This window comes from Cynoglossus semilaevis, chromosome 19, assembly GCF_000523025.1.
Source record: "Cynoglossus semilaevis isolate Cse_v1.0 chromosome 19, Cse_v1.0, whole genome shotgun sequence".
In the NCBI taxonomy this organism is placed as follows: domain Eukaryota; kingdom Metazoa; phylum Chordata; class Actinopteri; order Pleuronectiformes; family Cynoglossidae; genus Cynoglossus; species Cynoglossus semilaevis.
Genome location: NC_024325.1, coordinates 14,529,930 through 14,542,746, shown reverse-complemented (window position 1 = coordinate 14,542,746; position 12,817 = coordinate 14,529,930). Strand labels below are relative to the sequence as shown.

Below are 12,817 nucleotides of genomic sequence, written 5' to 3'. Positions count from 1 at the left end.
GGAGGCGCCCGGGGGCTGGGGCCAGGCGTCGGCTGTCGGGGCGCAGGGATTCCGCCGATTCCCCCCTGTCATGGTGTCAGTGTCGGCGGTGAGTTCTTCTGGAGAACCATGGAGGAGAGAAAGACACTTTTATTCAGCCTTTTCCTCTGCCTGCTGGTGTCGGAGCAGCTCTGTCTGAGCTCGGTCCTCAGGATCGGTAAGCGCCACAGCTCTTTACGCACGAGGATGGAGAGGATGCTGAGGTGTGTGGTGTGTTTACGGACAAGTGGGAGAAAATCTGAGGTGTTTGACGTGAAGCGACATAGAAGAGGGAACGCCGTCTTGTCATTTTTTTTTTTAGTCTGTCTCTTGTCATTAACTTTTTTTGTCCTTCTTATCCATTTGGGCGAGAAAAAGAAATCTTCCAAATTCAATTTAGTTTCATTTAATCTGATTATTCTGGAATACAGAGCGGGGATTAGGCTGTAAATTACTTTTATTATATCAGTCATTTATATATTTTTTTTGTTGGCGCTAAGTCAAAGATAACCTGCAACAATAGACACCGTTATCTGCTCCAAGCAATTTACTCAATTTCCTCTTTTTTTAAAAAAAATAGCTAAGGCAGGTGGCGCTCTACAAAGTCAGTAAAAAAAAAAAGAAAAGAAAAGAAGTGATGATCAGTAGTAAAAGCACATCAGGTGGAAAAACCTGGGCTCGATGCAGCGTCTGTGATGTGTGATGGTGTTGAAGGCGCTGTGATGATGATGATGTCATTGAAGTTGACCAGGATGTGGAGTCCAGGTGAGCGGGTCAGAAACTGCAAAGTTATGGTTTGGACACGTCCTGTGAAGGTGGGACACATGGACAAAGGAAGTTAGAGACGGTCCTGTCTGAGGTCGGAGTAGTTGCTGAAGGACATGAAGATGATTTTTTTTTTTTACTCATAAAACCCTTTTTAGGGGCCACGCCATGGTGCAGTGATTAGAGCTTTTGCCTTACAGCAGGAAGGTCAGTGGTTCCTGTTCCCATTGGGGAGATGATTTCCATGGTTCGTCAAAATCTAACTATCTGGCCCTAATATGCAGCCTACACATACACAGCCATGTCTTGGTCGATTCAGTCCACGTGGGCCACAGGTTGGCTACAGGGACCACTTTCTCTGGGCCACTTCAGGCTGAGAAATATTTGTTTTGCACAGGTGTCAGCTGGCAGTACTACATCACTGCCAGAAGTGGCCCCCACCCACATGTGGTTGGAGTAGGACGTGGGGTAGAACATACCCCCCCTTGCCCCCCCACAGTTGGTCTGTTATTTAGGAAAGAGAATCTTACTGAGTTAATCACAAATGAAATTTAATTGGTGTAATTATATTCAGTTTTGGATCGAGGTTGTGTGTGTTCTTCTTTTATTTTTATTCCGAGCTCATCAAAAACCACTTTAAGTGCCATTTAGTGATTAAATAAACACAGCGAGAAGAAATTCATCTCACAGTTTTTTTTTTCTTTCCTTACAGTTCTTCCTGATTAAAACAGTTGGCAGTTTTCACTGTTTTCATTTCTTTACCTGCGGCTCAGTTTTATTACAGATACTTTGATCGGTCCAGGACTCATGACTCCAGATGAACCGGATCACTAAAAATCTATCGTATTCTCACTCCCTCTCGAAGTTCTTGGGACTCTGTTCCAAACAGGTCGGACTGAGAGGAACTGCACTCATCTCGTTTGACTTAGACTTGAACTTCAAACCACCGTGACTCGACTCACGGACTCTAAATCTGTTCTTAATCGATCAGTCATCACCGTGATCATGATCTTTATTTAATGACTTGGAACCTCGGGTTCTTAACTTTCCAGTGACTTGAACTCTTGTCATTCGATCTAGACTCGACTTAATCTTCTTGTACAACGACTTGTTGTCTCTGTTGATTGTTGGGGTCAAACTGTCTGTTGTTTATTCAATAGTTGGACTGACTCCGACTTCAGCAGCCAAATTTAATTTAGAGACTTGGACCTGAAAACCTTTGGGACACATTGTGGGCCAGATTATAGTAAAACTTCTGTTGTTCGACTTGAGCTAACGTTAGCTACGACAGTCCTGGTACAGACACCAGAGCTAACGTTAGCTACGACAGTCGCCCTACGTAACTTACCGATGACTTCACTTCCAATGATTCTTAGAATCTAAACCCTTGGAAGGCACTCGGATCCTGTCTTAAATTTTCTCGTGGTGTGTGTGGACCCCGACTTGGACTCAGGTATTGGTGGGATCAGCAGTGGTTCTCGGCGATCGATCCCGTCACCCTCAGTTTATTAGATAATCTCTAGGTTCTAAATAAACTTTACGAGATGCAGAATTTTCCTCTAAACCAAAATGGTGAGAACTTGAGCGTCTGAGCTTGTGTGGTTATGGACTATACACACACACACACACGCAGAGGCAGGTGAGGGTAATTGATTATTGATCGAGTTCTCCTCTTTGTTCTCCATCACGCAGACACTCCTCATTCTACTTGGTGGCATTTTCACTCAAACAGAAGTTCCCTGAACATTTTTCCCAGACACACATCCATCACTGATATTCACTGTAAGGCAGTGGGAGCGATCCAATCAGCCGCAGTCCCTGTGTCACAGACAGGGCTGTGGAGTAAAGAGGGAAATTCACCTGCGCCGTCTTGATTAGAGGAGGAGCAGGAGGCGGCGGCCGAGCTGAGGAGCGGTGTTCATTACCCCGGACTCTAACCCTCTGGTTCTGAATTAGACCACAGAAGAAAAAGTCATTTGTGAAACTCTCTGGAGGAACTCATTAGAGCAAAGATCTCGGACGATCCATTTGTTGTTGTCGGCTACTTTCATATCAAGTCAGTAAATCTTCTCCCCCACTCCTTTATGAAGCCTCCCCGTACGTGCGGTCTGGACTAGTGGTCTCTTAGGTGAACAGCAGCGAGCAGCAGTCTGTGCGTGTACAGACCTGAACCTGCCCTGGTTCCAAAACACACTTGGACTCAACAGGACTTCACAGCATGAACGCTGACAAACGATGCAATGTAAACAACACATAGTCAATACTATATTGACATTTTATTAACGAGACAATTAATTAGGTCGAACCTGAGTCTGGTGTAGTTGGGACAGTGATGCCCTACTGTCCTAGGAAAAAGTTAAAACGCTACATCAGGTCTTAGGTTGAAGTAATAATAATAATAATAACATAATATAGAATATTAATAATAATAACATTAAAAAAAAAATCACATTTTACAGTTGTGATTAATCACAGCTACCGTGTGATTAACCCAATTAAAAATGATTCATTTGACATCCCTTATTATATAAATAATTATAGCACATTTCAACTTTAAATCTTTAGTTGATCAGCGTTGCCTGTTTTTCAGTCATGTTGTTTTTCAGATTGCGTTTTGTCTTTTTTTTGTTCTTTTGGGCTCTGCACCTCCTGATTGGTACAGATGACTTATTTTCATGCCTTTTCAAAACAAATGGTCAAGTTCATGCAGTTCATCTAATGCTTCACTGAACTGGACGTCAGCCAGAAAAACACGTTATCTGGTTGAAACGACACTTTGATTCAACCCCCATATGGCGTGGAGTGATTGCACTTGGCCACTTCTATTTCCTTGATCTGGGCAACAAGCCACACGTCAGCCTCACAACCTGAACTGGAAAAAAAATATATGCAATTTAAGTTGACGACCAGGTCGGACGTCGCCAAGAACACAGTATATATTTCTCCCCAAAAAAGCCTGTAGTTGTTGTTTACCATAAATACTGGATCCACCGTAGACTCTTATTTGTTTGGTCTTTGCCAATGATATCGCACCAGTGCCAGAAGTTGCCCACGATGTCTGGGTAAAAGTGGGTGTAAAGGATGAAGTTTGACGACGTGGCAATCAGCCATATAACGGCTGGCGTGAAAATCAAACTGTCTGAAACGCTGTTCTCGGCTGTATTAAACCACTTTAATGTCACTCTGACAGACAGTCACAACCATTAGTTTCAACACCTTCAGCTTTTATTCCCTGCATTTCAAAGTTGAGAACAGAGATGTTTTCCCTGTAGGTGAAGGTAAAAAAAAAAAATCTTGTTAATGTCAAACTCTGCACATACTTCATTCCACAGAGTGAAGGTCACACATCCACACGAAAAAGCTCCAGATAAATCACATGTTTGACTGAGACTTAGAACGGTGGTGTTGGAGAGCTGCAGCAGAGGACGGTGAAGGTGATGATGGATTAAAGGAGAGTCCGACCAGACATGAGGTTTAGATGTAACTAACTGTAAATCTGCTTATTTCTGTTGAACTGAATTGTCTGGCCTGGGGTGGGTTAAGGACCATTTCAGGAAAGCTTCTTTTTAACTTGATATATCATATATACCACGGTCAATTTTAGCAAATCCTTTTTTTTTAAACTTCTTTTTAAGCTCACGTTTTGCTTTAGTTAGTTACAATTTACTAATAGTTTAGTTACTATTTTCACATACATTTAGAAAGTTCATGTAAATATATTTTATACTTCCTGACATTAATTCTTGCAGTAAAAAATTTAAAATAATTTTAAAAAATATTTAGTTCTAAAGACCAAAGTGTGCAGTCAGTGTGTCTGATGGGTTCAGAACAGAGGTGGCAATCCATTAGGGTGCAGCGCTCACAATGTTGATTGACAGGTTGTCAGATGAAGTCCAGCAGGGGTCAGGGAAGGACCTTGAGATTTGAAAATTGAAAGGAGGCTCAGACCAAAGTGACATTGATGGACAGGATTAGAAGTGAGCGTTTGAGAGCGGCAGCTAAGGTGAAAGAGTTTGGAGCTAAGGTTTGGAACAAACTGTAATTAAATCTCACAAAGTTGATTGTGATGGAAGGAGAACAACCAGACCTGGGTCCTTTGTTTTAAACCCAGTACTGATTTCTCTTCTGTAACTTCATCTCCCTTATCAACTGCACACAGAGCACACGCTGATACTGATCAGACAGAATCACATCAAACCAACCACTAAAACTTAAGATTTGCTGTTTAAACACAGACGATAAAGATCTGTGGTTTCCGCCGCCGTCGTCGCCTTCTGTGTTGACGCTCTTTTTTTTTTTAACGCATGGGCAGCGTTGGTTCATTTGATCTGCTGGAGTCCACACAGTTTTTCTGATGAGGACTTTAGCTCCAGGTCACACATTAATATTCAGGACCATTCAGGTCCAATACATTAGGCTTTGATGGTTGGGCTCAGACCCCGTGAACAACACAACTGCTGAAATTCACAGCGCTCAGAGGGATTTGCATAAACTCAGTGTGTGTGTGTGAAATGGTGAGAGAAAAATCACAGAATTGCAAAGTTTTGCTCCAGGTGTCGCTTCCTGTTAACTCACACATCACTTTGTGCAGAGGATTTTTTTTTTCACCTGTGGTTTTTTTGCTCATTTTTAAAAAAACTCTTCAGACTGTTTGTAATTTCAAAAACTCTTCAGGGCCGTTGTTCATCATCGTAACGATATCTGGCCGGGGTCTCATCCCTCATGTTTTTCTGACTCCCAGTCCCTTCACAATCAATGTTTCTGAGATTTAATCACATAATTTTATATCCCAGTAATCCCTGTCAAAAACTGTGTTATAAGAATTGAAACTCACAAAAAATTATTTAAAATGTCAAATATATATGGCAACGTTAACCAGAGGATAAATGGAAATAATATTTAAAAAAAAGGATTCAGAAAAGCTGAATGTTACAAAAAGGAACTATAGTTTGATATTTGTTATTGAAAATTCAATATAGTGAAAGACCAAAAACTGAAATAAACCCCCCCCCCAGCTAAGATTAGCTTTTAATATGAACATTTTGTGTCCAGACAAAAATGAAATTGCTCCTTTTCTTGTGGCAGGTTTTTACTAAATTATTTAAAAATGAGATCTTGGCACTCGGTTCTAAGAAACATTCCTGACTGAATCGGCTCCTGCGAAAGAGTCCTGGATACACTTGGCGAAGCTGCACATCCGTGCTGCCAAAGCCACCCTGGAGCAGATCCCATAGATTTTTAAATAATGGTCTTGGATCCGGTGAGTGGAAAAACCAAGAACCACCAACCATGAGTCAGATGCACAGAGACACAGATTGGACTTTTTTTTGCTCAGTGACATGGTGGGTCCCGCTGCTGGAATATGAATACATGGCGTCCATAAATGGATGCACATAATCAGTCTGTGTCATTAGGCAGTGATTGATGGACTCTCCACAGGCCAGGGCTGTTAAAAAGGATGGATTTATTCTGTTGGTGCCAGGTTCTGACCCTGTTATCTGTGGCCTCAGCAGAAATCTACATTCATTACATCAGCTGTCGACTGCCTGTCCACCTGTGGTGAGTCTGTGTCAACGGCAGCCTCTGACAGGAAGTTATCTCCATCTGGTCTTTCAGTTCAAACTAAAGATTCATGTACAGTTTGTACCAAAATACCAGTTCTCGCCCCCGTTGTACGAGGACATTTTTACTACAGTCCTGATTTGTTTGTTGATATTTCCTGCACAAACATAAAAGGCTACAGTCGAAATGAACAGCCACAAACATCCAGTAAGAAAACTGTGACATGAGCTAAAAGTTTTAAAATCCCAGCTGCGCTGCCTGTTTCGGTAAAACAAAGCAAAACTGATATTACAGTAGTGGTTCTCAAAGTATGGCGGGTATAAAGTATATATCAAAGTATATCTGGGGTGCAACAAAAGTCAATCTCAATTTTCTGTTCATTTATTTATTTTTTGTTCAACAAAAATAACATTTAACCAAAAATATCAGTTTGAAATTGAATTCAGTGAAGTTGAAATAAATCATCAACATGGGGGTGGTCTTAACAACACCCAACAATAGGGGGTGCACATGGGGGTGGGCTTAACAACACCCAACAATAGGGGGTGCTGTGGAAAGAAAACACTGCTACAGTTTGGTTTCAAGACTAACATTGTTAGCATGGTTAGCAACTGCCACTGGACAATCACACATACAGACACAAGCTAAAACATTAACACAAGAAATGAACCATTTAATTCACAGTTATGTCCAACCTAACTTGATGTTTTTTGTGTGTTATTTTATTAGTATCTAAGGTTTTCATTTTTATTTTTCCTTATTTCCTCTTTGTTGTTTTGTTTGGTTTCCTGTTTCAGCTCCCTTCCTGTTTCCTGTGATTTGTTGGCCACGCCCCCATTTTGTTTCACCTGCTTTACTCCTGTCCTTTTACACTCAGGGAACCTAGACGTTCTTGATGTCTGTCTCTTCAAAGTTGTGTCTTTTTGGAATACCTGTTCACCAATAATCATGCCCTCCTCATATTTTGGAGCTTGGAAACCTTTTGTGAGTATATTTTATTCCCTTTTCTGCCTTTAAGTTTGTTTTAAAATGTCAGCAGAGAACCTTGAGGTGAAATGTTTTGTTGAATATAGACACATGTGTGGGGTTTTTGTGAGTGTTCTGAGGTTAAACCAAGTTGTTTAAGGCCGCCTGCTCGATATTATCTGCTCCTCTGTCTTCCTCACTCTCCAGCAGCTTCTAGTGAAACAAATGAACCTCTCCTCAGTCTAAGTGAAAGAGTTTTTGAATGTTGGCCTGACTTTAGTCAGAGATGTGGATCGGTTCGGTTGCTGTCGTGATCATTTGTCAGGCTGGCACTGACCCAGCGCTCTGAGTTGTGAGGAAGGTTGTAAAGACGGCAGCCTGATAACGTTGTACCTCACTTTTATGTATTGACCCCACTGTCTCGAGGAGGGAGGAGTGGGGAGAGAGAGAAGCCTGGCTGGAAGCTGCTGTGTCTCTTTTTTTTTTTTAACTAACTTTAAAGGATTGTGAATGTGAAGAATGTGTGTGGTGGCCATTTTGGGAGAAATTACTATCTTTCTATGTGTCTGAAGAAGAATGTTTGCTTTTTTTGTTGTTGCTAACTTCACAAAGAGTAAAAAGCATTATGCTAATGCTGAGGCCTGGTAGGCTGAGCCTGTGCCTACCAGGCCCCAGCATTAGCATAAACTGAACATGTAAGTAGATAAATATTCTGTTTTTACAGACAGTATATCATCTGACTTAATCATACAATGAAATATGTTGTTAATGCTACACTGTTTTTAAAAACCACATAGTTTCCCTGTCCAACAATCAACAAGCTTTTTTTTGTTGCTAACAATTGATTGTTGAAGCCAGACTGAAAAGGTTGTAAATCCACACAGTACCATGTTAAATTTGGATAAAATTAAAAAATATACATGGAATGAGTGAAAAACAACATCTTGGTGGCCATTTATAAGAATATATTTAACTAAAACATCCATTTAGCATTTTTGTTTTTTCAGAGCAAGCTCTCTGCTATGTTGTTGCTAATGCTAACCCATTCCTTTCTTTACAGCCAAAACACCTTATATTCAACATTTGTTTTTGTAGATGTATTCGTGTTAAAGCTTTGGTGTTTTAGCCAAAAGTAAGTAAGAAAGTCCAAGCTGGATATTAAATATTGAAACATGATAGCAGCTCCAAATGCTCAAATTTGAATTCAGCTAAGAAGAAACTGCTTTGATAACCTGAAAAAGCAGTGAGTGTGCACACAGTCTGTATCTTGCTCTGATTAATTAACTTAGCCACAAAATAAAGGAGTAAAATTGTAAATTACAGTATTGTTCAGATTTAATACATCCTTGTTTTCGATCTCTGTCGGTTTTTATCCCTGACTGGATTTTGTCCTTGTATGTCCGTTGGTGTGACTCCTCCGATTTGTTGTGAAGCATTCTTTCCAGCCATAACAAAGTGTTCTGACAGTTGTGATTTAGTTTGACACCTGAGACCCTCTTCTTTTCTTCTTTCTCTTTCCAAATCCTCCCAAATGCATTTCCTGGTGTAGCCTGAGGCGACGTCCTCTCTCTGAAGCCCAGATCCAGCCCTGTGTTCAGACAGATACTGATGACAGCAGACACTTTCTTAGCCGTCCAGCTCTTCTCCCTCTCACAGACTGTAAAACACATCCATACGGCTGTGTTATGTACTCAGTTGCAGGTGAATGCCTTACTAAGAGTAATGGTCCGAGGTTGTCGTCGCTCGGTAGTAAAACACATTTATGATAAAAGGATTTTCTTTTTACAAACACTGAAGCGGCACATACATGTAAATACGTACTTTTCCCTCTGTTTTTGTCTGTCAGAGTCAGTTAATTCTTTGCCCATAAGTGTTATATTTTTCTTTTTATATCACTTTGCCTTTTGGTCAGACTGCTGAATTCCAATGTAGCGTCGTTTCTTTTTATGTTCTTGTCCTCCTCTGTATGATGCTGGCTTTCTTCTGCTGACGAGTCAGGATACACAGGGATAAAATGTCACTGCCTTTAAACGTAAACTGATGGAATGATGCGGCACATAAAAGTGGCTCCACACTGCAGGTTTACAACTAAAAACAGAGATCAGTGGCTACACCGATATGTAAAGAAATCTTTAGTCTTTGAGCATTTTAGACATAATGTGACCACAGGAATTGAATAAACGTGTCTAGGATTGGTTCAGGCCTCAGTCCTGGAAAAGATTGAGGTGTTAAAGATGAATTAATCATCCATTCATCCGAACATGTACAGCTGTTGTCTCTTTTTAAACCTTTACATGAGGAAGTCTATACATTTTTAGACTGTAGTAAAGACTGTAAGGAAAACCAGCGACCTTTAAACCACTACACTGTGAGCAAAAACCTTAGTACTTTTCAGTAAACAAAGTTTGTCAAGTTTGTCACTTTAGGATCTTGTGCTGTTTCTGGAACAAAACATGTTTTTTTGTAATGCCGGTCATTATCCTGAGAATTCAATTACAATGTAAGTGTTCTTTCCCACTTTCTAAACTTAGATTGTGTGTAATGACAGGACAACATATCTAGGTGCATTATGGGAATTTCTCAGCTTGAGTTCTCTCTAGGACAAATCATAGCAGCTTGTTTCCAGGAGGTGAAAACTTTTTGAGAACAAATTTGTTTTTTTTTTAAATCACTGAAGTGGTTTATCCACTGAAATGACAACAGACAAAAACAACAACAACATCGCTTGTCTTTTTGCTGTTCCTATTTTCCACCTCAGTAAACCAGATAAACAACACTTCCTCACCAACCTTCTACACCGCAATTATGACACTCAAGCTGTTGTTGTGATGAATTGTACATCTGTTACAGTATTTTTTTTTCTCAGTAAAACATTGTTAAATTTACCACAGCGGCGTACAGATTTCTTCATCTTCCCGTTGAAGTTTGGGTTTTTGACGACAGCTGCAGTCACTCACTGCCTGTGAGTGTGACCCCACACCTGTGCCCCACACAGTGAAACTGGTCATTTGGCCCATTTACAGTAATCACAGCCCATTAGCTGCCAACTATCTGTAAAATGGGCAACAACTCAACAAACTCAGAACTGCATTTGTGGCCCTGTGTTTAACCAAGGAAACTTTTTTGGATCTGTATTTCCAATATCTGTTGGAGCAGATAATTGTAGCACCTCTAGTGGACATTTTTTTAACATCCTTTTTAACAACATTTTGCTTTACTTTTTTTTTTTTTTAAACATCCTTTTAACAACATTTTGCTTTACTTATTTTTTTTTAATTTATAAATTTACAATTCTGCTGTTTGACCTATTTAGGCTGCAATTTTCTTTTCATGATTTCTTTCATTATCATCTCGTCTCGTGCTTCATGACACCTGTCTTTGTCTTTCTTGCTTTGATATTATGAATCCAGTCTTTATTTTAGTAGTACTTCGTTGGCCCTGTCTCATTACTGCTACAGTACTGCGTTGACTTCTGTCTCTACTCTATATTTTGTTGCTGCTAACATTAGTACTGCTGTGTCTGTTGTGTTTGTTTATAGTTGAAGGTTATGGCCCTGCTTCATGACTCTGCTCTTTACTGACCCCTGCTGTATGACAGCTGCTTATATTAGCCGTTACTGTTTGGCCCCTGATTTATAATCATTGAAATCACATTCTCATTTATGTCGTTAGCAGACACTTTTGACCAAAGTGGTTTACAAGGAGGAGGATTAGTCATCAAGCTACAAAGACGAACTCTTGAAGCTCTTGAAAAGGAGAACCCTAGTTAGAGGAAAGTGGAAGGTTCTTAGGGTGCAGAAGTGGAGACGAGTGCAGAAGAAGGAGGGAAGTACAAGGAAGTTCTAGGACAGGAGGTGCTCTCTGAGGAGCTGGGTGGAGACGCCCCTCTTCTGGTGGTGTTTGGTAGTTTGTTCCACCAGTGTGGAATTGTGGATTGTCCTGTGTGAGGTGTAATATTTTAATATGTTTATAATTTTCTTTTATAAATCTTTGTTTATTCATATAATGAGTTTTATGAAAATATAAAATTTTAATAATTTTTTTTGACAGGCTGGATCACAGTTCCAGCCTGTGCTTCATGACTTCAGTCATATTTTTTTTTGTATGCCTGTGTGACCGCTGCTCTCTGAGGGATTCACTCTCCGGTCAGACTAATTGTTCTGGACACAGATGTATTCTGTTGCCTCTTTAAAAACCGGCCTGTTTTTAAATAACAATCATAACAAATTTAAAACATCCTCTTAACCAGGAGATAAAACTGCACATTTTATGTCCTCATCTCCACCATTACGCTCTGTCTTGTATTTTTAAACAGCCTCGGTACATTTTTTTTTTCCACTTAGCTTGTATTTTATGCAGATCAAATCCACCTGCTCGAACCCCAGACGCCTGTTAACAGCCATTTATGAAGTCCCTCTGAAACTTTTAGCACTCATTTACGCTTTCTAGTCGGGCAGATGGATGTGTTCCGGAGGCAAATTATTCCTCATTATTTGGTGGCTAAATGAATGCCTTAGTGCTCTGAGGTACATTAATTCATCTGTGAGTCACCGTAGAACAAAATGAATAAATAACTAAATAAATAAAAACCTTGTTTTTGAACGGGGAGCAGGAAGCGAGACTCTCTTGCAGTGTGAGTGCAGCAGCCGAAACTCGGCAGGGGAGGATGACGCACTGATCATTCATAGTAATGAGAAAGTTAAGTGAGGGGTGAATAATTTGCGAGGCTCCACTGGTGGTGGCGTATTTTTGTGAGGACACACTTTGGTGTCCTGTGTTTTTAAAAAAATGTTTTTTTTTAAACCAACTGAAATATCTTTTAGCTTCTTCTTTTTATTTTTTATAGCTGCTATAAATTTCCCTGGTTGGATGGAACACTTCAGGCTTCCTTTCCAAGACGTAAAGAAAATGTCTATTCCTGGAGTTCTAGCTCCTGATTGGCTGACGTGGTATTTCCTAAAACAGCCTCCACATGGGGTTTCTGTCTGTCTGATGCTGCCAAAAAAAAAAAAAACTTCCTTTCAGTAAGAATAGTTTTACATTAGTTTTTGTATGTAACTGTTGATTTAAAAAGAAAAACCACAGAAGTATTATTATTAGAAATATTAAGACAATATTTTCAACTAACCGCCATGATGAGCCACAATAAGACTGATGATGTCATTTGTGGCAGCTACATTTTTAAAAATGAATTCAGCTAAACAAATCCCCCCCAAAAACTATTTAATAATAAGAAATGAAAAATAATTTAAAAGTTTAATGTGATGAAGTTTGGTCTTTTTTATTTAGTCCCTCACCGCAGCTGGTAGTCTCTCATCTTTTACTCATTTCATTTCATTGCTTTTTTTTACCTGTTTTTGGTAATTACTGTAGCACAGAGACGGAGGAATTACACTTTTATGATAATGGTGATATAATGAATTTCTGATTATAATTGCTAATGAAATGCTATTTTTAATTGTGACCCCGGCCATGTTGTTATTTCCCAGATCTGAGTGTGTATGCA

At 39.9% G+C, this 12,817-nt stretch overlaps 1 protein-coding gene across 4 annotated transcripts in view; it reads left to right on the top strand.

Annotated features, from left to right (window-relative positions):
* Window positions 1-7,171: 7,171 nt before the first annotated feature.
* grik1a (glutamate receptor, ionotropic, kainate 1a) overlaps window positions 7,172-12,817 on the top strand; it is a 34,914-nt gene continuing 29,268 nt past the window's right edge. For 2 of the 4 annotated variants that reach the window (XM_025065722.1, XM_025065720.1), the window contains exon 1: window positions 7,172-7,329. The gene's annotated coding sequence lies outside the window, so the exon portion shown is untranslated. The remainder of the gene's footprint in view (window positions 7,330-12,817) is intronic. The other 2 variants (XM_008333242.3, XM_025065721.1) reach the window with 1 other exon arrangement.